The sequence below is a fragment of the Chionomys nivalis genome, chromosome 3 (assembly GCF_950005125.1).
Source record: "Chionomys nivalis chromosome 3, mChiNiv1.1, whole genome shotgun sequence".
Lineage (NCBI taxonomy): Eukaryota > Metazoa > Chordata > Mammalia > Rodentia > Cricetidae > Chionomys > Chionomys nivalis.
The window spans coordinates 70,888,764-70,912,338 of record NC_080088.1 but is presented as its reverse complement, the minus strand read 5'-3'; the positions used below and the strand labels follow the sequence as shown (position 1 = coordinate 70,912,338).

At 45.0% G+C, this 23,575-nt stretch overlaps 1 protein-coding gene across 3 annotated transcripts in view; it reads left to right on the top strand.

Annotated features, from left to right (window-relative positions):
• The window catches only part of St6gal1 (ST6 beta-galactoside alpha-2,6-sialyltransferase 1), a 143,258-nt gene that overhangs the window by 18,143 nt on the left and 101,540 nt on the right, over positions 1–23,575 (top strand). For 2 of the 3 annotated variants that reach the window (XM_057764497.1, XM_057764499.1), the window contains exon 2: positions 10,660–10,803. The gene's annotated coding sequence lies outside the window, so the exon portion shown is untranslated. Of the gene's footprint in view, positions 1–10,659; positions 10,804–15,831; positions 15,851–23,575 lie in introns of those variants that run through there. The other variant, XM_057764504.1, reaches the window with a different exon arrangement.

The following is a 23,575-nucleotide window of genomic DNA, read 5'->3' as shown; positions in this document are numbered from 1 at the left end:
TATGTTCAACCAACAGGCTTTCTCGGTCGTGTGGCAGATACCCCAGTTACAACAAGCCTGAAAGTGAGCTGCTGTCCTTCTCTGAAGTCACTACTCTACTCCGGCAGATGAGAGTCAGAACTTAGGACACCCGAGTCCTTCTAGATGTTTCTTCCATGCCACGCTCACGAGCGCAAACCACGCTGGTTGTACCTTTGTAGTAAATCAAGTGACAGATTGGTTATTTGGTTCACCAAATTCCTGCTGGCGCAGGACAGGTTCATCTCTATTTTGAATCTTTAGGATAATTTTCTGCCTGGGCCTGCTTATGTTTTTGCTTCTATGGCTTGTTTTCAAAAATCATCGGATTGGTCATTTCAAAAGTTGCAGTAATGCATAATTTCTTTTTCTTTTTTTTAAATTTAAGATTTAATTAATTAATTAATTCATTTATTATGTGTACAGGCCTGAAGGCCAGAAGAAGGATCCAGATCTCATTATGGATGGTTGTAAGCCACCATATGGTTGCTGGGAATTGAACTCAGGACCTCTGGAAAAGCAGCCAGTGTTCTTAACCGCTGAGCCGTCTCTCCAGCCCTGTAACACATAATTTCTTTGCTCAAAAGCTGTAAAGGTTTCCCACCTAACTTAGTTCTCTTAGATGTCTGGCCCCCATACGTTGCATCTTCTTTACCTCTTCCTTTTGCCTCCTCACTGAGGCCTGCACCTCAGACATAAGGCATATATATGGCTGCCTCAGGGCCTCTCTGTCTGCTGGTCCCTCCAGGCTGTTCCCGCACACAGTCCTGTGATTTGACCACCTCTTTCTTCTTCAGGCTTGTGTGTGAATGTCCTCTTGACAGACAGTCCGACAGCCTGAAATAAAATAATGATCTGCCCCCTCCACTCTCACACCTGGCTCTCTTTCTTTAGCCAGTTGTCCTGTCTTCTAGTAGCATACAAAGCTACTGATTTACTTCCGTTCTTTTTCTTTTAGAGAGTTCTTTTCATGAGGCCAAGGAAAGGTGTTTTTCTCTCCATAGCTATTTTCCTAGGACCCAGATCCAAAATAAGACACTAGTGGGCTGAATTTAACTAAATCCTCCCAACACCACTTCAGAATAACCGGAGTAACCCAGTTTATAGATGAGAAGTCTGAGGCCCAGAGAGGGAAAGTGACTTTCTGAAAATATCATAGCTTGCTAGAACAGAGCTAAGACTGAGATCTTCCCAGTGTCCACTTCGTCATCGTCATCTGCCATCTTTCTGGCAAGTTTGCTTCCCTAGCATCCACTCCCTTAAGAGGCCTCAGTTTTCAGCATCATGCTGTGGGCAAGCGGCCCCCACAGAATAACAAGATCCCTGCAAACAATGTTTTGAATGTGACTAGAGGTATCGGAAGCTGAAATTGGATGCCATGTATGTAATTTCTATGCAGAAATCAAGTTATATTGTTAGCTCATTTGGTGAGACTGAGGTGAGGGCCTATATAAAGCTATGCAAATTTTTGTAACATTATTTTCCTTAAAGCTCTTTCCAGGAATGTTATTAAGCCTTCCGAGCTGACGAGGATTTCTCACAGGGGCCTAGAGAGATGACTGTGTGGTCAAGAGCATTTGTTCTTGCAGAGGATCAGGGTTCGAGTCCCACTACCTACCTGGTGGCTCACAACCATCCATAACTCCAGCTCCAGGGGATTTGATGCTCTCCCTTTTACCTCCGTGGGCATCAGGCATACTTGCAAGCAAAGCATTCACACACAGAAAATAAAAAGAAATCGGTCCTTTTAAAAAACAAAATCTGTCATAGAAGGCCAAGATAAGAGGGGGTATGTGTGACCTACTGTTCTGCCCCAGAGGCAAGGAGTAGGTGGGAGCCTGCTAGGTCCTCACTGAGACAGGCCAACCACCCACACTGGCTAGACAGGGTGATGTTCTGTTTGTTGGCAGTCAGAGAGAATAGTCAGAACTGAGAGGCCCACAGGCCTACAGATGCATAGATTAGGAGTTCCCCAATAAAATGTATAGAGTGATCTCAGCATCTCTGGGCTACGGCCTGCCAGCTCAGAGCCCACGCCTCCACACGGTTTTCATGCTTCATATTTGAATGTAATAGGATATCTAAGGAGCTTAAGCTATCTGAGGAGAACTGAGATATGAAAGACAGAAACCAAGAGGCAACAACAGCAACAGCACCAAGCAATGCAGGCAATATAGAGAGTGGTGGAAAACTTCAGAGCTGGGGTGTGGTTCAGTGGTACAGTACAGGAAACGAACAGCCTACCAATCACCACCCCCACCCCCAAACCGTGATGCTAGACTCAGAAGTAAGGTTTGGTGTAGGTACGTGTAGCAAGGAGAGCTCAGAGAAGGAGAATGAAGTCCTGGAATAAAAAGCAGAAGTAAATAGCTACAGGGTTTGGATGAGAAAGTTGCAACAAATAAAGAAGGCAGAGGAATGGAAAATGACTGGGTTATTCTTAAAAAGCCCAATATCTGAATTAGTAAGATGTACAGAACAAGAGAATAGGGATCCTGAAGGAGAAAGCATCCTAGAAATAACAAGAAAAACGGATTGGGGCTGAGGAGGCAGCTGATTGGGAAAGCGCTTACCTAGCGTGCAGAAGGTCCTGGGTTCTCACCTTAGCAGGCACAGCAGGACAGGCCTTTAATCTCAGCACTTGGAAGGCTGGAGATGCAAAGATAAGAAAATCAGGGTCATCCATGGCTACTTAGCAAGCCTGAGGTCAGCCTGGCTACATGAGAACCTGTCTCAAAAAAGAAATACGCAAATAACTAAATACAGAGAAGAATTTTTTTCGTCTGTTTTATTATTATTCTTTAGATGACTGTTTTCTACGGAGAGACGGAAAGGGTGTGGATTCCCAATAAGAGAGGAGGTTGGGAAGATCTTGGAGGAGGTGGGGGAGGGGAAACCATGATCAGAATACACTTTATGAAAAAAAAAATCTAATTTCAACAAAAGAAAACCAGAAACATACAAATAGAGAGAGAACTGCAGAGTTGAAACTATTTGACCGGAGTACTTGGGTACAAAGGGCTACAAATGGAAACAAAAAAAGACGCAGGCAGATGGAAGCCTCTAGACAGTGATGGGGCGTGACCAGTGGAAGAACGGGCACAAATAGCCTGTGCATGCAAATCAGTAGGTGAGATGTGAAACTCCGGAGTCTGAGTGATTCTGCGTGAGAAGGATGGCAACACTGGCTAGAAGACACTGAATCCAGACCTTTGAAAGGAGAGCTCTCAGAGCGGAGCCGTTCAGCAGATAAACGTGTTTGCCACCAGCCGGGTGGTGGTGGCGCACACCTTTAATCCCAGCATGCAGGAGGCAGAGGCAGGCGGATTTCTGTGAGTTCGAGGCCAATCTGGTCTACAAGAGCTAGTTCAGAATAACCCTGTCTCCAAAAACTGGGGGGCGGGGGGGGTGCTTGCCACCAAGCCTGATAACCCAAGTTCAATCCCCAGGACCCCCAAACCAACTCCTTCATCTTGCCCTCAGAAGTAATACACAAGGACTATGGTATCCTTGCGTGTGCACCTGCACACTAAATAAATACGCAAATGCATTTACATATTAAAAATTTCCAGAGGAGATGACTTCTGAGAAACTGCCAGAGAAAATGAGTGGGCGGCAGGATGGTGCTGTCTGATGTGCCCGTTTCCTGCCTCCCACAGAGGCTTTCTGAGAAGCTACGGCTGCCGTCTGTTTTACCAACTAGGGAGTAAACCAGAAAGAATAAGCGGGATTGCCTATTAAGCCCTGAAGCCATCTAGTTTGGGTTTGGTGTAGGAGGAGAGGAATTTCCAGAAGGGAGAACTTCAAGAAATTAAAAACAAACAAAACAAAAGAAACGTATTGGTTACATAACAGTTTGGGGCTGTACTCTGAGTCATATAGTTTTGTGAGAAAAATAAGGCTGAATCTGTGAGCGATCGTTATATAGAAAATTAGGCGTTCTCAGAGAAGACAGTTGTGGACTCCAGAAATGACAGCTAAGCGGTGCGTGTGACAGGCGTGAGCCATGACACCCCACATGGCTCTACTGTGAGCATAGCCTCATGGTCATCATAATGAAAAGCTCTGAGGTTGACTTAATAGGAACGGTGTAACTTCGTTAGAGTATGTGGGCTCAAAGAGAACTGAATTTTTTATTTTGGGTAATAGGAAGTCCGTGACTAACAACACCTAGTGCTCAAAACAAGAACCATATAAATGTGTGGTTTTCAGAAACTGCAGTAGAGTAGACATAGCCAAGAGATGAAAGTTGTTGTGTTTGGGCCGCAGAAACCAAGGCAATGGAGGTGTGGGAAGGGGCTGCTGCTGGTACTGTGAGCCTGACGGGATGCCTTGACAGGAAGGGTCATGGATGTGTTTTGCTTTGATTGAAAAGCGGGCTCAGTATTTCCAGTATCTGGATGGGTGTTGAAATCAGGACAGTGACGGCTGTAGACGCCACATTCATGGCATGGTCACGTATATTCTCCTTGAGGGTATTTCCTCTGTGGTGGTATCAGAGGAGCTTAGCTCTGAAAAGGAACTCCTAAGTTTTTTCTCTCTGTTATGAGAAACCACTCCTGGATTTTGTGTTCAGCTCAGATTTAATGTCAGCTCTCGACTTGGAGTGAGCTTTGGGAGGCAGGTTTGTGAGTGAAATTCTTAAACTCTGTGCCTAGGCTTTTTACTGAAACACCCGTCACTTCATCAGCAGATGGGCTGAACGCTCCTTGCCTCTTAGGACCATGTGAGGGATAAAGAGGTCCCTGAGAACACAGAGTGTCCTGCATGGCAGCTGATACCTAACTGAGAAGAAAACCCACGGGGAACAGCTGCAGCTAATCCTTGGTCTGAGATAGGAATCCCATTAATGCTGGGCTGGAGCCTTACAGACGAACCTTTGAGGGGGAGCATGGGTCCTGGGAGGGGCTCGAGGGGCAGAACGGGTAGAGGAGGTAGGGGCTGTACCATAAGTCATTGAACTCAGCAGATGTTCTTATTGAACTTCCAATACAGTGTTTTCTCATAGGAGCCCGGCAGATTCACGGGGCTCAGGTCTTGGGATGTCTTCTGTGTAAGAATCTATAAAAGCACTTAGCTAATTTATGTTCATGGCGAAATGTTACCTGAAAAACGACCTACACCCCAAATAGTGTAGAACAATGACTCCAGGGTCAACAACTACTCCTTTACCCTAGGCTTCAAGTGCCTGGTGGTGGCTGCCCATGAATGCCAAGGACTATGCTCCAGTCCTGTGACAGGCAGGCTATGGCACCCTGACTGGAAAAAGGACTTGTTAGCATTGCTCTGCTTCGCAAGCCGAGACCATGAAATTATCAGTGTACGTTCTTGCTCAGTTTGCGGGCTTCTTGGGCAAGAGGCACCGTCAGCAGTTGAAGTCTTGGTTGTGATCTACGGCCAGTACCTCCTCATGCAGCATTATTGTGGGGGTTGGGAAGCACTCCCAAAGGCTCACATCACCGAGGCGGTCCCTTCCTTGCACTCCTCTTCTGTCGTTTGGATGGAAGAGTGAGTTGCTACCAGAGTAACGAGATGGGGGGCATCCAGTGAGGTGGGAAGACTCAGACAGACCAGACCCGGAAGAAGACCGTGGCCGCTAGGGCCCAGGAGAACAATTGGAAACCAATTCAGATGTCAAACTCAGTGAGTGACCCTTCTGGGATCTGAGGGTGGCCAGAGGAGAGAGAGAGCTGCTGGGATAAACAGGTAGAGCTGAGAGTATGGACTAAATGAGAGCTGCGTGCAAGTGCCAGGATGTACACGGCGGGTGTCTTAGTTAGGGTTTCTATCACTGTGAAGAGATACCATGATCACGGCAACTCTTATAAGGAAAAACATTGAATTGAGGCGCTGGTTTACAGTTTCAGAGGTTAAGTCCATTATCATCGTGACAGGGAGCATGGTGGCATGCAGGCCGATATCTTGATATGCAGGCAACAGAGAGTGAACTGTGACCCTGGGAGTAGCTTGAGCATAGGAGACCTCAAAGCTCATCCCCACAGTGACACACTTCTTCCAACTAGGCCACACCTCCTAATATTGCCACTCCCTTTGGGGGCCATTTTCTTTCAAACAATCACCATGGGGGGATAAGGGGGTAACAAATGGGATAAGGGATCTATGCAAGTGGACCAGTGACCTCCCCAGTGTGGGCAGAAAAATCTTGGCAAACTCACCTTTAGCATCTTTAGTACTTAGCAACCCCAGTTGGTTCACAGGTCCAGACTTAGAGCCTGGGAGAGATTGTGGGGTATTTAACTCACCCAAATTCCATCAACCCAAAAGTGGGGTTGCTGGGTCTTGAGGTAGGTTGTTTTCTAATTTTCTGAGAAATCTCCATACTGATTTCCAAAGTGATTATACCAGTTTGCACTCCCACCAGCAATGGAGGAGTGTTCCCTTTACCCCACATCCTCTCCAGCGTAAGCTGTCATCAGTGTTTTTGATCTTGACCATTCTGACAGGTGTAAGATGGAATCTCAGAGTTGTGTTGATTTGCATTTCTCTGATGGCTAAGGATGTCCAAAGGGGGTTTTGTGAAAGATAAAGGATGAACAAAAGAAAAGCAGAGTTCACTGCTACTGTGGCCACCAAGCATGTGCTATCTGCGTCTTCCAGCCTTTGCCTGGGTCACTGTATGCCAGCTTCATCCTACCGCAGGTCCCTACTGTTCTTGCCTTGATCTTGTATGTGTCATTTGCTTATCTCAGGTTCTGCAACTTTACCTTAGCAGGGTCTATTAACAATATCTACGTTCTCTCTTTAATTGACCTTAAAGTTCTTTCCTTTATCTTCCAGGGTAGGCCTGGGAGTGTGGGTGACTTACTATTAATGTTGGAAACCTGCAAGGTATTTACTTAAGAAATTGGAAGAAAATAAAAAACACCCAGGGAGCCCACAAACCTCTCAGGGGCCTGCCACAGTGCAGAGTATACAGGGATAGTCAACTAGGAAAGGCCAGAAGAAGGGCTCCCCATTGCCTGGGACATCAGGGTCTCAGAAATCCAGCCATTTGTGTGGCCAGATTGGCTGGTGAATTACTATCTATCTTTCACTAAATAAAGGTGGCCTAGAATAAAGACGGCAAGCAGGTTGACTACAGAGAAAATATGTGTGTGTGGTGTGGAGTGTAGGATGGGGGGGCTTTCCCACTAGGGATGCTGGTGAGCCAGCTGCCTAAGGCTCTCCCGTTGCTGGAAAGCCCCTTCCGGCAGGCCTGCAACTGATCTCTGGCTGGCTGTGAGCATGCACCACTGGCGGCCTGCCTTCGCCCCAGTGCCTCTGGCTGGCTTCTGGTGTTTTGTTGACATTAATTATACCTGTATCACCTGTTGCCTTTGCTGTTCACCAGCGCTGCAAATAGCAAGGTTGGTTTCAGTTAGATTCCGTTCACCTCTGTCCTCTCTGTCAAAAGCATGGCCTTTGCTTCCCTTTGTCTGTAAGACTTTTGTCCCCCAGCCTGGACACTTGTCTTTGTGATCTGACTACCCCTTTCCCTGCTCTATATGGCTTCCTCACTTCTCCCTGCCGGTTCTTACTCAGGCACCCCCCGGAACTAGCATCAAAGATCTTCTCTGAGATGGAAGCTGAGCTTTTGTGAGCACAAGAAAGGATAATCCAGACTCCTGGTACCCCATCCTCATTTCCACGAGTGTGATTGTGATGTGTGGGAGAAAGCACCGTGGGAGAGATGCCACTCCTCTCTGGCACAGTGGCCTTGGAGGTTGCTGTTTCCATTACGCAAACCCCTGGGAAGTCTTTGACCCAGCAATTTGATCTGCCAGACTGCTACTTAAGGAATTGATTATGGGTTTATTCCAATACACACACACACACACACACACACACACACACACACACACACACACAATTGCAAGAAAAAGAAAAAATACCTTACACTAAAATTAAACAGGCGCGAAGTCTGAACATCTCAGTGAGCTTCTGTACAGTTAGAATATCCGAACTTGTGGAGCTTCACATTAGATTTTAAGCTTTCAGTATCAAATATATTTTATGCACATATCCTCCAACCCTCCCAAAAACCTGAAAAATGCATGACAGAGTTGAAGCTATAACTTGGGGCCCTTGCACACACTCAGTCCTTCCTTCTTACCTGTTACCCTTCCCTGTTATCCTGTCTGCACGCCATACTGTGCCCACAAGTACATTTGTTTACATATGAACATATATTGCTTGCCTAGGCTCCAGATTTGAAGAACATGTGGGGTATTTTCTTTTCTTTCTGAGATTATGTGAGCTTATTAATGTTTTTTCTTCTAAGTATTCCAAGTTCTTCCATTTTTATGAAAATTTTGTGAGTTCACACACACGCACACAAACACACACACAATTTTCATTATCTGTTCATCTGTTAATAGGCAAATTGGTTCCAATCGCTTCCTAGAGTGAGCAAAACAGCAATAAAATGATGTGCAAATATCTCTATGGTAAGGCAAGGAGTTTCTGGGTATTTGTCCAGGAGTGAAACGGCTGGGTCATGTGCTAGTTCTGTATCTAATCTTTTAATATTCAAACTGATTTCCACAGTGGCTGTATTAATTTGCCTTCCCACCAACAGCGTACAAGGATTCCTTCCTGTCCACATCCTCTTCAACATTTGTTGATGATAGCTTTCCTGACTGGGATGAAATAGTATCTCAAAGTAGTTTCACTTCTATTTCCCTGATGGCTGGGATATTGAAGCCATTTAAACATATTTATCGGCCATTTGTGCTTCTTTCTTATTTTCTTTTCCTGTACCAAAAGCCATCTATTCAGTTTGTTGGCCCATTTGCTAATTGGCAATTTTGTTCGTGTGAATTTTGGTTTATGCGATTCTTTGTAATTCAGGCTCTCAGCCCCTTGTCTGCCGTGTGACTGGCCAAGATTTTCTCCACTCTGTAGGCTGTGTGTGTGCCCTGCTGGTTATTTGCTTTGCAGAAACTTTCTGTGTTCATGTTGTCCGTCTGTTAGTGGCTAGGAGTAGAGCCTGCGCTATGGGTGTTCTATGTAAACTGTTCTTGCCTGCCCCCATGAAGAGTATTCCCTGGGCTTCCTTCTCAAAATCAAGGAGTTTCAGGTTTTAAATGAAGACCTTTGATCCACTTTGAAGGGATTTTTATATAAGGTAGAGATGCGGATCTAATTTTATCTTCTGCAGGCAGAAATCCAGCTTTGTCATCAGTTTGTTGAACAGGCTATCTCCACCCCCGCCCCCCAATGGTGTGTTTATTTTAACCTCTGCTGTCAAAACTTAGTCATAGCTTGTCATTTATTTATGTGTCCACTGTCCTATTCTATCAGTCTCCCTGTGTATTTTGATGCCACTATCATACTGTGTTTATCATTACTGTGCTGTAGTGTAGAATTTGAGTCCAGGTATAGCGATACCTCCAGCTACGCTCTACTCTTAAGGATAGCCTTAGCTATTCATGGTCTTTTGTGTCTTTATATGAACTCTTGAATGGTTTTTATTTTCTAAACTTGTCAAATATGGTATCGGAATTTTGATAGGTATTGCATTGGACCTGTTTTATGGTAGACGTCTTTTGCTTCTTTGTTTTGATATATTTCTAAATATTTTTTTTGAGGGGATAGAGTTTCAAATACTATATGTAATTATCACAAAAAGAATTTGTGGGGACTTAAATGCCAAGCCTTTGAGAGTCATGTAGAATTTATAGTTCAACTATGGAGGGCACCACACGTGGATTCTAGGGGACCCGGGGCACATGCATATTATATAGCCCTTAAATGACACTCAGAACACTGGGAGGGCTCACATTAAGTCACACCTTACCCCTTCCCATCTTCATAAAAAAATCTGGCTAACAGGAAAGACACCCCCCCCCCCCCAAAATCAGAAAATATAGGCCTATCATGGGTAGTTTTCTTTTCTTTGTTCTTTTTTGTCTTTGGTTTTGGTTTTTTTTGAGACAGGGTTTCTGTGTGTAGCTTTGGTGCCTGTCCTGGAACTTGCTCTGTAGACCAGGCTGGCCTTGAACTCAGCCATCCACCCTCCCAAGAGCTGGGATTAAAGGTTTGTGCCACCACCGTCCGGCTATTTTTTTTTCTTTCTTCTTTTAAATGTATAAATGAAACCTGAATTTTTTGACCCAAGGTAAAATGCAGTTAATTAAGTTTTATCTGTGCAGATGCAGCCTCTGGATTGAAAACGCAGACCCTGTTAGAGGTGCTTACAGAGTGAACGAGAACTTTCGTATTTGTAAAAGCAGAAACAGTGTGCTCTGGGTTGGGATACTGAGCAGGTTTGATGAGAGCAACAAAGCTTCAGGCTTTGTCTGCACACAGGACTCTGGCTGGGTGGGAAGATGTCTTACCTCGCCTTTCTCCCGGGATCTAGGTGGCATCAGGATTCACTGGCTCCAGTAATGTTTGCTTTCCTTAATTTGTTACTCACACTGGGCAAGAACAGGTGGATATGGGTGAGCAAACGGCCAGCTCAGGTCATTTGCGAAGAGGCTAGCTTCCTCCTGGGGGTGATGTGCCCTGAAACGGACTCTGAACTGGGAGCTACTGGGGCAGGGAGGTGGTGGCAGGGGTGGGAGGGGAAGGGCGCTCCCTCTCACTGTTTGTATTTACACTCGTGAGCTCAGCTTGTGGTCTCACTTTTCCCTGCAGGCAAGCCTAGAGCCAACTGTGCCAAACTCAGCAGCCAGCGGCCCAGAGGGAAGCAATCAGTGCCACAGAAGCCAACTGAAATGAACTGGCCTCTTTGAGCCTCTCCCAAATACCTGGCACCCCACTTTCCGTCCGAATGCTGAGGTAAGAACCCTTAAATCCAGCTTGTGGAGATGGCAGAATGCCTCTTTGGGGAAAGCCAGGGCAATTCTCTAAGGCTCAGGGAAGAAGGAGCAGTTATTTCTAGTTCCAAGCATCTGCTTCCATCCCGGTTCACATGGAGGAGACAAAGGCACTGGAGGCCAAAGAGTCTTTGTTAGGGCAAAACTTCCAGAATCTTTCATTTTCTCCATTGCTAAGGAAACTTGAACCCTAAAGAGGATTAACTAGACCAGATTTAGATGGATGCATCTGTGCTCTGTTCTGCCCAGGAAAGACAGCTCGCTTACACACACACACACACACACACACACACACACACACACACACACACACCAATCCAAGACACACACACAGATGACAAAAATTATGCAGGGCGGTTACAGCAAAGCGTTCCAGTAGGTTTACCAAAAATGATTTTAATAAACTTAGATGTGTTCTGATTATAAAAGTTCACCTCGAACATCTGGAATAAAATAAAGCAGGGTCTGAAAACAGCCCTCTATTCGAGCTCCCCCTTGGCTCCCATGCGATACCCATGCCTTCTGCTTGGAGGTGGAGGATGACTCCATGAGGGGAGGAGAGCTTTCACCCAGTCTAGAATGTCTCCAGAGTTGGTTCTAAGCATCGGGGAATTTTACAAACCAGTTGTTAAAAAGCAGTAGTGCACACCTTTAATCCCACCACTCAGGAGACAGACGCAGGTGGATCTTTTGAGTTCAAGACCAGCCTGGTCTACAGAGCGAGTTCCAGAACAGCCAGGACTGCACAGACAGACCCTGTCTCAGAAAACCAAACAAACACAAAACCAAACAAAGCACTATACTCTCCTCCCCACCAAGTCAGCCAAGAAGTGCAGAAAAAAAAAAAAAAAAAAAAGACAAATCAATATAAAACAGTTGGCAGCTTAAAATTGACCATTGTGGGAAAGTGACATATTGCCATGGAAAATGGAGAAGCTACAAATGCTTCCTAGGACTTTTTTCTTTTGGTGGTGCTGGGAATCAACCCAGGGCCTTGAGCATGTGAGGCAAGGGCTGGACCACTGACTCTGAATCTCCTACTCATGAATAGTAGGTGGTCAGTACATGGGATCCGGGAGAATAAGAGGGCAAGGTCTGTGATCTGTGCGCAGTCTCTCACGGATAGCTATGATGGTGGCTATTATGATAGCTACATAATGATAATGAGAATGATACGGGGGAGGCTGCTTGACCTCTGCAGGGAGGGGGTTAGGCTACCAGGAAACCTTTGGTTTATTGATGGAGAGAAACTGGTTGCATTTCTCTCTCTGATGGACATCTTGCATGTGTGTGTGTGTGTGGGGGGGTGTTCTGAATTATTGATACTCTTTCATAAAGGCGGATGAAAGCCCTCCATTTACTGACCAACATCTGGGGTACATTTTCTTCCTGGAAAAGTTGAGGAGCTGGCCAGGGGAGTGTGGAAAGAAAGCCTTAGCAACATTAGATGTGAAAGCCAGGACCCAGTCAGAGCTTTTGACTCTCCATCTCTGAGGGAGGGTGACTGTGACTTCCTGCCAAACATGAGGCTTCAACAAAAGCCTCTTTCTTCAAGGCCCCCACCCCCACCCTGCTGTCAGCAGATTAGACTTAATTAAATTAGCATAATGGAGTCCTGGCCTCTGCCCTTCTTTCTGAGTCTTCTGGCTCCAACTTTGCACTTTTTGCACTTCCTAAAAGAGGGCTTTGGGACAGGGTGAGACATGGGTGACATTCCAGTTTCCTTTTGTGGTTCAGAAAATGAGAAAGGTGGGAAGGGTCACAGCGGGCATCAGGGCCCTCACCCTCATCTGAAAAATCCAGGCCACCTAGCAGCTGGTGGTGGTGAAGCTATGGGATCCTGGAGTGGTGTGGGATTTCCCCTTTGTATGCTGTGAATATGATTGGTTAATTAATAAAGAAAAATGGCTTAGCCTGATAGGGCAAAAGAATAGAGGTAGACAGGGAAAACTAAATGGAATGCTGGGAGAAAGGAGGTGGAGTCAGAAAGAAGCCATGTAGCCCCGCAGGAGCTAGACGGAACATTAGCCGGTAAGCCACAGCCACATGATACACAGATTAATAGAAATGGGTTAAATTAATATGTAAGAGTTAGCCAATAAGAAGCTAGAGCTAATGGGCCCAGCAGTGATTTAATTAATACAGTTTCTGTGTGATTATTTCGGGGTTAAATGGCCCGGAACCAACAAGTGGCCTCTTTCCCTCCTACAAATTGGCATGCCAACGTGGTGGATTAAATCTTTGTAAAACCTGAGAGAACTTGAAAAGGAACTCTAAGCACTAAAAAACAAAGTTTTGCTGCATTTATTTTCTCGAATGGGCTTTGCTTACTGTTGGCACACTGCGGCTCCTTTAAGAGAGGTTATCCTGATTCAGTGGTAGGAAAAAGGAAGACATGCTTTTGAAATGTCAGCTTTCTGGGCTGTGCTGTCAGCATGAACTCTGATTCTTTCTGGAGGTCCAGCTATGGAGCACTTGAATGGGGTTTGTGGGCCCGGGTGCTTGTATGCCCACTTGGGAAAGTAGCTGAGACCATGCCCGCAGCTCAGCACCCCCTGGGTGGGCAGGCAGTAGGATCAGGACTGCTAGGAGTACACAGGCAGGAGAGCATGGCGGATTCCTGCTGCCATACACAGAGATGTTTCCAGGCCGCACAGTGCTCTGCATGGCATATCTAGCTATTACTCAGATAATGCATGCTCATTCTCAGAGTTAAAGTGCTGAGCATGGCTCCTACCTGGCAGTCCCAGAGTAGGAGTAATGGTACCTCTACCATTTCCAACCAAGCTGCTTACCATTTTAAAAGCTCTTCTAGACAGTAAAGAATTACAGATACACAATAGGACAGACTCAGACATAAAAGACCTCTAAATGGGTCACAGTGTTGGATAAATGTACATAGACTTGGGAGAGAGAAGAAAAAGAGTATAGAGAGTTGGAAAAGAAGTAAATGGTTTTAAAAAATAAAACAAAGTCTTTAAAGAGACAGAGTACAGACCATCATAGATTAAAGAATTAAGTAATAATAAACCACGTAAAGATGGAAAATTCACAGAGAGTTTGCACTATGTATATTATTGTGTTATCTTTGAATTTTTTTGACTGCAAAAAATATTTTTGACAGCAGAGAAACCGTTGATCCTGGAGATTGCTAAGCTAAGCCAACATATATATTTCAAAGGAATCTTAAATTCAAAATTTGAGTCTAAGGATATGTTGCTTTGGAAAAGAGGTTCTTCTTTTGTTTCCACAGAGGATGAGAACCTGTGGATTGCTTCCAGGCTAATATAGTTTGATGGACCAAGACCTCCTGAAAGGTTGCCTTGAATACTCCTCAAAAAATTACTTCACCCAATAAACAGCAGGAAGTACTTTGGAGAGTACTATACCCAAATTCCCAAATATTGTTTATAAATGTTTCTTTATATTTAAAGGGGGCTATGCTATAAGACTTGCATTGGTATGGATCTTGGTTTATTGATGCAAATTTAAGGTCAATCTTATTATATGTATATTTCTCCTCTTGATTAAGGTATTGTGATTGTGTAGTTCATTTAAAAATGTAATGTTAAATTAAGAAATATAGGTTAATAGATAATCATCTGTAATAGTCAAGCTTGTAGTCATGTTAGTTAGGTTTTATAGATATAGAAATATATTTTAGTTAGCTATTCTTAAAATCTTTCAAAGACCTTCAGAATATGGCATTTAAAATGTTTTAAGAGCTTAGGACTTTTTATGACAATGAGATACACCTGCTCCTGGCAGCACCAATTACTTCAAGAGGAAGATGGGCATCAGAGAGGCTACTTATGGAGTTGGTTAGCCATTTGGACAAGAAGCTACACTTACCTAGACTGCTTGATGAACTGGACATGCAGGACCCACAGAGAGATGACTGTTGAACTTGCCTAATGGTGAGAAAGGGCCTTCGGGGTTTCTGTTTCATGAAAGAGTCTGCACATTCTGCAGGACACAGAAAAAAGTGACTGACAAACTGCCAATATAGGTGGAATTGTTTTTGAAATTTTCTGCTTTGTGGAAAAGTCTGCTGGATATGGTGGGCCTGTAGGCTGAAGATGGGTGCCCCCACTGTACAGAAGAACTTTGAGTGACTGTCCAGGCAGCAAGGTGTCTCTGTCATTTCTAGAGTTTTGGAAGTTGCTTACAATGCACTTTCTGTTTACTTAGATAATATTATATCCTTCTGTGATCTTTGATGGAGTTCAAGAATTGATAATTATAGTTTTCCTTAGTTATGATAAAAGATAAAGTAGATATAAATATTATAACTGTAACTCTTGCTTGATACCCATTTTGTATATGTAATTTTACTATGTTAAAGTTAAAACATTACTTTTTATTTAAACAGAAAAGGGGAAGTGATGTTTTGTATGCTGTGAATATGATTGGTTAATTAATAAAGAAAACTTGCTTGACCTGGTGAGGCAAAAGAATAAGAGGTAGGCGGGGAAAACTAAATGGAATGCTGGAGAAAGGAGGTGGAGTCAGAGAGAAGCCATGTAGCCTTGCGAGAGCCAGATGGAACATTAGCCAGTAAATCACAGCCACGTGGCGATACACAGATTAATAGAAATGGGTTAAATTAGTATGTAAGAGTTAGCCAGTAAGAAGCTAGAGCTAATGGGCCCAGCAGTGATTTAATTAATACAGTTTCTGTGTGATTATTTTGGGGCAAAGTGGCCAGGAACCAACAAGTGGCCTCTCTCCTTCCACTGGAGAGGAAGAGCTAGGCTGGGGCAGGCTTGGTCCCTGAGGCTGCCTGACCCCTGAGCTGTTGTTGTATGTAACCAACAAGTGGCCATGACTGATGTTTCCGGCTGTTAGCCCTGCCCCTGCCCTTCCCAGGCCTTCCTCTGCACAGTGGCCAAAGCTCTAGTACCCTTCAGAAGCAGTCTGAAGTGTTCATCAAGGGCTTGGTTTCCCTTCTCAAAGACAATGGAGGAGAACAAGGCCTTACTCTGAAGACTATGAGGAATCTTTGTGAGGTAAGAAAGAGCAGGTCGTAGATGGAAGCCCCCCCCCCCCCCCCCCCCCCCGCCCAGCACGGCCTTGCTCTGTGTTTTGTCTCCAGCAGCATGTGTCTGCACCCATGTCTCCGATATGGAAATTTAAGCTCTGATATAGTTAAGATCTTCTCAGAGTCGCCTAGTGCCCTTCGCAGCAAGTGGTCTTCCAGGTTGGGGGTTTGCATTCTAGCTCTGCCAGGCCTTTCCTCCCCTAAAGGAGTATGGCTTCACCTTGGAACAGCCAAAGTGGAGTTTGCAACTCTCTGAGCTGCTCTGCTAAATCCCAGGGGCTCTTTCTTGTAGGGTGAGAGACCATCAGTCAGATGAGGGAGCCTGCCCTTCCTGCAGCTTCCACTTGATGCCCCAGGTGGTGAGCCTGCTGTAACTGTCCCAGCCCTCCCTGCTGGCTAGAAATGGGGTTTTTGACCCCTGAGTTCTCAGATGTCTTTACAAGGGGCAGAGTATGATGAATAGACTTAATTTTCCTCTGTGGTTGGGGGTGGAGTCTGCTCAGCACAGTGATTTCCAGTTCTGCCCATTTTTCTGCATGTGCCATGATTTCATTTTTCCTTACGGCTGTATAAAATTCTACTGTGTAGACAGACTTGTCTTTATCTTTTCCCCAGTTGAAAGATAAAGTTGCTATGATGAACGGTGTGGCTATAAACATAGATACATAGGCATTGTTCTCCAATGTGTTGACTGAACCCTTCGGGGATATGCCCAAGAGCAGCACAGCTGACTCGTCTGGCAGTTGCATGTCAATTTGCTGAGAAACCTCCATATGGGTTCAACAATGGCTGTTTTAGTTTACATACTTATCAGCAGAGAATAATGGGTCCTTCGCCCCATGTCTTCACCATAATTTATTGTTGTTTGTTTTCTCGACTGTGGTGAGATTTGTGGTTTTAATTTACATTTCCCTGGTGGCTAAGGGCATTGGACAATATTAAAATGCAGGTCTCAACTGTTTGTGTTTGTTATGTGGACTGCCTGTTCAGTTCACTGACACATTCACCGACTGTGTGTGTTTAGTCTTCACCATCCTTTCTGTTTTTTGGATACTAAATCCCTTGCCTGTGGTGACCATGGTAAAGAGTTCTTCCTGTTCTGTAGGCTGCCCATTCATTCCAGTGTTTGCTCTCTTTTTTGTATGGAAGCTTCTTGATTTCATTTCATCCCTCAGAGGATTATTTCTTGTGCTATTGAAGTCCTGTTCAGCAAAAAATCCCAGGCAAGAAGACTTTGATGTAGTTTCGTAGATATTTACTGAGTGTCTACTACATGGCAGCCAAATGGCCCAGTTTGCTTGCACCACACAGATTTGACAAAGACAAGGGGGAGGAACTTCCTTGAAACAAGACCTTATAGGACATAGGCTCTCCTTTCTGCTGGAGCCATGCACCTCCAGCTTGTCTTCCAAGGACTCCAAAGGCAGAACCAAATCCGAAGCCACTGTGCATCCCAGGGCACTCTGCCCCTTACCCTCAGTTTGAAATGTTCAGTCTGTGACTAGCACACAAAGCAACACATGGAGCACTGGCCTGTCGGAGCAGCCTCGACAAAAATACCCTTCTTCCAGAGTGGAGGCGTGGGAATTTAGAAATATAGTAAGGAATACAAAGACACGAACAAAAATTATAAAATGCAGAAACACATAGGATAGTATTGGGAGGGAATTTTAGTGAGTACTGAAAATTCGTCCATGTTTAATTTCCAACATCTTAAGATACCCCTGACTTCAAAAGGTAGAAGTAGGACAAAAGGACTGCATTAACATAGAAATTGAAAGTCACCGGGCACATTCGTCGCTCACGCCCTAGACTACTCTGTAGACAAACCGCTCCCTGGGTAGAATCCCAAGTTATTTCCATAAAGGGAACTAGAATTTGGCTGGACCCTTAGACTTTTGTTTTAGATAGGAACCAACTACTTCCCTATTTCAGGAGCGAGGTCTGGAAACTAGCCACACTTGTTTACAATAGCCTTGAGAGAGTGGAACTCTAATTTACCACTAGGTGAGACCTTTTGAGTTAGAAGCACAATAATCTCAACTAAAAACAAGTCCCCAAACTCTCTGACCTTTGGCCTCTTTGGACCTCCACAATCTTGACACAAGTTAGAGTCACCAAGTGAGAGGATACCCCTCCTAGATTGGCTTATGGGTAAGCCTGGCATGCATTTTCTTGATAGATGGTTGATCTGGGAGGGCCTGGCTCACTGAGGGTGGTGCCATCTCTGGGCCGTTGGTCTTGGGTTCTATAACAAAGCAGGCTGAGCAGGCGATGGGGAGCAAGCCAGTCAGCAGCTCCCCTCCATGGTCTCTGCATCAGCTCCAGTTCCTGCTTTGAGATCTGCACCGGTTCCTCTGATAAACTATAAAAAGTGCAAGTGAAATAAACCCTTTCCTCCTCAAGGTGCTTTCGGCTGTGGTGTTTCACCACAGCAATAGAAACCCTGACTAGGACACGGGGACCGTGGGACAACTGAGGGAGGAGGCAGAGTGGCCAGCGGCTGCCTAGAAAGTCACTGTCAGATGGAGAAGGGTACTCTGCTCCAAGCTTGGACTGGTAGAGTAAGGGGGCCAGTTTCGCGGAGAATCAAGACTCCCTATGACTGTGGCACCCCTGCACCTTGGGAAGGAGGAAAAGCAAGGTCCTGCAGGGCACCCAGAGAACATAAAATAGGATTAAATGAGTTCTTTCACCTCCTCCCTTGGAAAAAGTAGAGGCCCAGAAAGGGGAAGGCCTTGTCCACTGCTCAAGTGGAACTGGGATCTGGTCTCTTGACTGACCAGGGTCATCAAACTTTCTGGTCAAAAAGAAGGCTGTTCTGGAGGCCTGCACGCCACCTTCCTGTCTCAGTCTGCAGAGGGCTTTGCCGCTAGAGGCATCTGTAGCAAAGACAAGCTGGGATGGGGAGCTGGTGCCTTAGTTAGCAGAGGTCTCTGCCTCTCCGCTCCTCCCTTCCCCACCCCTCCACCCCACTGTCTCCTTTAGTGTGTGTTTTTGCTGGGATCTACCACCCAAGTCTTCTGGTTGGGGAACTTGCCATTGAACTCTCACACAGAAGTGCTCAGTTTTGCAAGGTTTGAGGCTAGACTCTGACCTGAGGACAGTTGCAGTCTACCCCCAGGTCCTGGAGGCTCTCTAACCCAGCTTCCTCCAGTATCAGATAGCTTGAAGAATTTCTACCATGAATAAAAATTAATAGTAATTTGCATAAGGCTTTTCTTTTGAAAGGAGGTGCCTATTACATGGTTCCATTATTATGCTTCATCTGCCTTTACCTAGGATTGATTAATAGGCAACAACCTTGTCTATGTTTAAATTACTCAACATGAGGCGTTTTGGCATATGTCTACACACCTGGGAACCGTGTTAATGTTCACAGCCGATTGCCCGCCTCTCCACATTTCTTTCTGTGCTGTATTTGTCCCTCCTGCTCCTTTCTGTCACCTTTCCACCTCAGCAACGACCAAATCTGCTTCCTGTCACCCCAGTGTGTGCCTTTCCTGGGCCTCATGAGGGTGGAGTTCTGTAACACGCACCCTTCGATCCCTCAGCACCTTTATAATGTTGATTTCTGTTATGCGAATCAGTCATTTCTTCCTTTGTTGCTGAAAGGGTGTGGGTGTCCCACAGTTTAACCACTGACCTTTAGGCAAATATTTGGATTGCTTTCAATTTGCAACTATTAAATTGAACTATTCATCAGGAATTTGTGCGTGGGGGGATCTTTATACAGTCGTGGACATAGATCTCTCTTGTGAAAACCCACAGTAGACAATGTCTGTGTCGAGCAGTTGGAGTGTGTTTGCTGTTTAGGAAGCTGCACACTGTTTTCTAGAATAGCTCCGCAGCTGCTCCACTGCCTTGCCAGTGTCTGTAGTCAGGTGCTTTTAGCTTCAGCCACTTTCCCTGGGTCGTCTTTCCTGCGGTCCAGTCCGTATTTCCCTCCAGGTTAATGTTGTTCAGCTGCTTTTCATGTATGCATCTACTAGCTACATATTTCCTTATATGAAGTTTCAGCTTAAGTCTCTGGGCGTTTATTAAAAAGATTATTTACATGGGACTGGAGTGATAGCTCAGAGTTTAGGAGCATTGACTTCCCTTCCAGAGGTCCTGAGTTCAATTCTCAGCAACCGCATGGTGGCTCACAGCCGTCTATAATGAGATCTGATGCCCTCTTCTGGCATGCAAGCATACATGCAGAGAGAACACAGTATACATAATAAATAAAATAAATCTTAAAACAAATGTTTGTATTAAAAATTGCATTGAATCTCTTTTTACAGTTTGATTGGAAGATTGGCTTATATATTCTCCCATCAAAGCTTTATTAGCTAGGTTTTGTAAATGTTTCCTCAAATTCTGTGCTGTGCATAGAGCTGGAGATACAAATAACCTAATAATTATAACCGAGTTGAGTAAGTATGACGTCCGTTCTGGTAAGAGGAACCAGCGGTCCTGACGTGAGACGTGTCCTGGGGGAGAATGGATGGTTTCACAGGCACGAAGAGTTAGCTGTGTGTAGAGGTGATGCAGAGGCCGCGGCTTGACAGAGTTAAGGGTGCTTTGATCTGCTTTGAGCAGTAGGGTTTGGAGTCGGTGGAGGCGGTCGGCAATCCCAGTTCTCTGATTATACTCCTCTTTTCCAGTCCTTTTCGCTTTGAAATAATTACAGAATTGACCAAAAACTGCACAAGTGGTTCAGAGCTGGGTAGGACCCAGCTGTGGTTTCCCCAGTTGCTCCGTCCTGTGTAATTACAGTGCACTGGGAAGGGTGGGTCCCGAAAGCACTGTGCTGACCAGGCAGTGCTCTCTGCTCTGTGAGACCAGTGCAGCCACCACTGCAATCGGGATTCAGAAGTGGTCTGTAACCACAGAGACCTCCCTACTGCTCTGCTTTTGACATCGCACTGGCTCCTCCCACTTCTGCATCTGGATGGTTGTCTCACACAATATGGAATCTTCAGAGATGCACTTTAGGTGCCCCTCAAGCCCACCGACATTGTTGGCTGTCGCTTGTTCTCTCTCTTTTCATGGCTGAGTACTATTCCACGGTATGGATGTAAGATATCCTAACCTGTGTATTCGTTACTTTTCTGTAGCTGCGATAGAACACCTTCGCCAGAAGCAAGTCATGGAAGAAGGCCTATTTCAGTTTATCATTCAAGAGGGTTAGAGTTTATAATGGTAGGGATAACATGGCAGCAAGCGACAGGCATGCTGCAGGAACAGGTGACGCACAGTCAATAAAAACTCAGAAAGAGAAATTGGGGTTCAGCCTGAAGACCAGAAAAGAAAAGCAGTCAGCCACTGGTTCTTACCTAGACCTCAGTCCGAAATGGCAATCCTGTCTCCAGGAATCAGAATGAGACTGTGTCTGACAGCTGTCTCCTCCCATTTTGTAACTCTCTCTAGGGCTGGGATTAAAGGCATGCACTGCCCAGTTTTCTACAGCAGCTAGTGTGGCTACCAGGAATAAAGGTGTGTGTCACCACTGCCTGGTCTGTAAGTGTTACAAGCTGGGGGACTTCAGCTCCAGGTTCTTTTCGAATAATATCTATGAGGACTTTGTGCCCTTCTCCCCAGAGAGCAATGAGTGACCAGACCAAGCAAGAGAATTGTCTTTATAATGATTCTTTACTAGCAACTTCAATATCCAATGCATCAATGGGGTTTACAATCTTAATAGGCTTGGGGGATTGATGATGGGCAACACACAGGCAATTCAATATCACAATTATTAATCCTACTAAACCTAATACATAAAACCAATTTATAACCTTAATTTAACTTATCACTTATTCATAAAACACTTCTTAACCTTAATACAACTTATCCATTACTTATGTATAAAACACTTCTTAACCTTAACTTATCCATTAACATTTCCTAGTCTTATCAATTATCCATAAAATATTTCTTACCATGTCACGCACTAAACATATGTATTAACTCGTCTATGCTCTTCTCTTAACATATCAATCACACACGAAATAGCATCATACGACCTGGTATTCCTGGCTTACAAAGGGCTTTTTGAATTTCTTCAGGCTGGGCTCTTGTCTGCACTGGGGGCTAGGTAGCGAAGATTGACTCTTGACCCTGTAGTCTGCACTCAGGAGATAAGATTCCGATATCAGAATGTAGGGTCTTGGACTCGACTTTTCGGGTGACCGAGTCTCGGGAGACAAGGCTTTTTCGAAGACGAAACTTTGCTCTCGGGATGGCAAAGCGTTCTGTCTGCTCAGAGGACGAAGGGGATGGCAAAGCATTCTGAAAGGTAGAGTATCTTGTCTGTTCTCGGGAGACAGACCTTTAATGTCCACTCTCAGGGAATGAGGCTTTGAATTCGGGCATGCAAGGTGTTAAATGTCTGTTTTCGGGAGATGAAGCTCTGTACTCGGGAGACAGAGCATTAAATGTTTAGGCAAGGCGTTTAATATTTCTGCTTTTCAGGAGGCAGGCTTGGAGGATCTCTCTTTCCACGGAGGCCTGATGCCAGAGCCATTGTGAGAAGTGGGATAACCATCCTCCTTCAGCCTCCTCTTTTAAGTCAGTTCGAAACTGCCCCTCATTTGATCCTTCCAATAACCAGGTATCCTAGGTTATCAGTATTGACTGGCCACAGAAGAGTGGGGGTCCCTCTTGTGTGGCAAGATTATTTCGTTACCATGGTTGCTGGGTGTAGCCCCCACATTTGGCAGGGCCAGATGGGTGTGGCAGCCTTCAAGCGGGCAAATGTTCTCTTAATATTTCACCTTAGTAATTTTCCACACCACACACAAGAAGAAATGCTTTTACATTACACCAAGTTACATTCATTCTTATTCTATAAATTTCCTGCTCTATCTACACTACAGATTTCCCTTTATTCATTCAGAGGAATCTGTTTCCATGCTCATTACAGTAAGGCTGACCAGTGGGGCTGTTGGACTTTCTGATCTTCAGGCAAACTTTATTTAATAAAATACAAATGAAATGCCACTACAAACAGGACACAGAGAGCTCACATCTCAGCCACATCAAGGAAGCAAAGAGTGAACTCTCAACCTTTCCTTAACAAAACACCTTACTTCAGTCAGGCTGCTCCTCCAAACAGTTCCACAACCTCCCCAAACGGGGCCACCACCCAGGACCAAGTGTTCAAATACTCCAGTCTGTGGGGAACAAATTTCACATTCACTACAGCCCTTTACCCATTGAAGGCTTTTTAGACTTGGGACTGATTTGATATCTGTAGCTTTTGTATGAACATAAAGTTTCATTTTTTTTTTTTTTCTGGGACAAGTGTCCAAGACTAGAAACAGTGGATTCTATGGCATACATGTTGTTTAATTTTTTGAGACTGCCAGAATGTTTTGTAGCTTGATAGCCTAACGGCCTTCCTGCGGCCCCCCCCCCATCTCCCTGCCTATACCGGGTGATACCTGTGTCTTCTTCAACTCCTCCAGTCACTGCAGGGGAAGCTTCTGTGCCCGACTGCCTGTTTTCCTGACTCTCAGATCTGCCTGCTTGAACTCAGACCTGTCTGCAGTTCCGGCCTACAGCCTAGCGTGCCCACTAATGGGTTTTCTCTTTCACCATTTCCAGAACCTCCCCGGACATGTTCCCTCTTTGTTCATTGTTCTGCGTGGCTGAGGAAGGAGATATTTCATAGAGCCATTTATTTTTTCCAGGGAGGACAGGTTTTTTT